The sequence below is a fragment of the Microtus pennsylvanicus genome, chromosome 5, assembly GCF_037038515.1.
Source record: "Microtus pennsylvanicus isolate mMicPen1 chromosome 5, mMicPen1.hap1, whole genome shotgun sequence".
NCBI classification, from domain to species: domain Eukaryota; kingdom Metazoa; phylum Chordata; class Mammalia; order Rodentia; family Cricetidae; genus Microtus; species Microtus pennsylvanicus.
In genome coordinates this window covers 83,516,132-83,518,826 of record NC_134583.1, presented here as the reverse complement: position 1 = coordinate 83,518,826, position 2,695 = coordinate 83,516,132, and the positions used below count along the sequence as shown (strand labels likewise).

The 2,695-nt window shown below is 45.4% G+C and overlaps 1 non-coding gene across 1 annotated transcript; it reads right to left on the bottom strand.

Moving 5' to 3' along the window:
• Positions 1-2,308: 2,308 nt before the first annotated feature.
• LOC142851442 (U6 spliceosomal RNA) lies at positions 2,309-2,418 on the bottom strand. The gene has a single exon (XR_012910762.1). It is a non-coding gene; the product is annotated as a U6 spliceosomal RNA (small nuclear RNA).
• Between the last annotated feature and the right edge of the window lie 277 nt (positions 2,419-2,695).

Here is a 2,695-nt window from a genome sequence, read left to right as displayed (position 1 = left end):
GTGGTGCATTTCTGCAGATTAATTTGCATATTCAGGTGTATATGTGTGTGTTTGCACTCACTTGGCATGCATATGTATATAGGCATATGTGTGCACATGTGTGTGTCTAGATCTAAGGGGGAACATGTATTTGTGTTGTATTGTGTTCTGCTACCTATATGTATGTGGATGCATGCGTCTGCATTTGTGTATGTAGATTGGTGTGTGCAGGTACATGTATGTTTGCAAATACTTATGTGTGTATGAGTGCAACTGTGTGTAGAATATGCATGTCTGCAAGTGCATGTGTATATGCAGGTATGTATGTGTAAGTACATCTATAATAAAAGTATATGTGTGTATTCAGGTACACACAAATAAGTAAATATAATTAAAATAAATTATAAATAAAGGAAGACTCAAAAAGACAAACTGCTGTGTCTCCTGAGCAAAGCTCAGGAACTACAGAATACAGGCTTGCAGCCTGCTGACCAGAGCTGAGCTCCTGGCCACACTCACCTGCAGAGGGCGAGGGTGGGCTGGAGGCTGCAAGCATTTGATGAAAGAGTGCACATCACACTGACATTCTGCTATTGAGGAGACAGGAATTCTGGGGTCCAGCTGCAGTATAGGGCGAGAAGGCAGTTGTGACTAAATGGGCACGTTCAGCAGCGGCGGTGAGTGCACATTTCCTTCCACTTTCTCACAGCTCAATAAAGTGCAGAAGAATCCCATAAGCAGTGAAAAGGTCATGCAGGGGAGGGTGGTGGTCGTGCAGGGGTATCTACCACTCTCCAAAAAGACTCCTGAGAAGCAGCAAGGAAAGGCAGATAATTAAACTGTACAATGACAAGTGACCCACGCAGGCACTTCACAGCAGTGCCTCCCAGCATTTGGCAGGGTTAGTGGCATTTCTCAGGATGGAACCCAAGGACTTACACGTGCTGCGAAGGTCCTCTAACACCGAGGTACTCCCCAGGCCTCTTTTGCTTTTTATATTGAGACAGGGTCTCATTAAGTTGCCCAAGCTGGCCTTAACTTGAGATTCGCCTACATCAGACTTCCATGTAGCTGGAATGAGAGCTTGAGCCACCAGGCCTGGCTGCTCATCGAAATTGCAATAAGCATAACTCAAGGTGTTCATTTGAGAAACGGGAAGTTCAGTTTACCGCAAGAATAAGCAAGGAGCTGGTCAGCAGTGACTCCAAGTCCATCTTGCTAGGCATGGGAAGGCCATGATCTGGTCAGGAGTGGCCCGGCTCCCCAGGCCTGGGGAGGCTGTGCTGCTGTTGAGATGCACATGGGACCAGTGCACTGACTCGTACACACACGTGAAGACAGTGTGGAGGTGTGGAAATGATCATTCATATCTTTAAAGCGTTTGCACAGGTGTGCGCGTTGCAATAACTAAAGCACATGCTACATATACTGTTCTGAATATCTCAGCATAGGAAAAGAATGAATAAAAGCTTCTTTATTTCTTTTTTGTTTGTGTTTTGGAGGGGTTTTATTTGTTTGTTTATTTGCTTTTTGAGACAGGGCTTCTCTATGTAATAACCCTGGATGTGAGCCTATAATTAGTGATCCTAGAGAAGCTAAATAAGGAGAACCCAAAGAAAAACATATAGGCATCCTCCTGAATATTAACCTTCATCAGGCAAGGAAAGGAGACAGAGACAGAGACCCACATTGGAGCACCGGACCGAAATCTTAAGGTCCAAATCAGGAGCAGAAGCAGAGAGAGCACGAGCAAGGAACTCAGGACCGCGAGGGGTGCACCCACACACTGAGACAATGGGGATGTTCTATCGGGAATTCACCAAGGCCAGCTGGCCTGGGTCTGAAAAAGCCTGGGATAAAACTGGACTTGCTGAACATAGCGGACAATAAAGACTACTGAGAACTCAAGAACAATGGCAATGGGTTTTTGATTCTACTGCACGTACTGGCTTTGTGGGAGCCTAGGCAGTTTGGATGCTCACCTTACTAGACCTGGATGGAGGTGGGTGGTCCTTGGACTTCCCACAGGGCAGGGAACCCTGATTGCTCTTTGGGCTGACGAGGGAGGAGGACTTGATTGGGGGAGGGGGAGGGAAATGGGAGGCGGTGGCGGGGAAGAGACAGAAATCTTTAATAAATAAATAAATTAAAAAATAAAAAAAATAACCCTGGATGTTTTGGAACTCGATTTATAGACCAGATTGTCTTCACACTCGTAGAGATCCTCCTGCCTCTGCTTCCTGAGCGCTGGGGTTAAAGGCGTGTACCACCACGCCCGGCTGTGCAAGTTTATTTCTTAAATTCTTTTTTTGACAGCTAAAAATGTTTTAGATATATGGAATGTTTTGTGAATTTGTATATCATCTTTGACAAGGGTCATGCTAACCTTCTCTGTATGTAGAGTTCCAGTTTTAGTATGTGTGCTGCCAAAGAGAGCATATTAAATTCTTAAGATGCTAAAGATGTTCACTATTCCACCTGAATTTGTGGAGCTGCGCACACGAGTGAGCACATAGGAGCAAGAGCAAGACACCCTCCAGGAGCAGGAAGCCTAGGGTCAACCCAGTTAACTATCAGGGCGTCGCAATGCCCAGGGCTAGCATTAATTGCATTTGTGTGCATGTGTACATGCATGCATGTGTGTATCCATAAACTTATGTGTGTGGTATACATGTATGTGAGTGCACGAGCTCATGTGTGTATGGTGTGTGTGTGT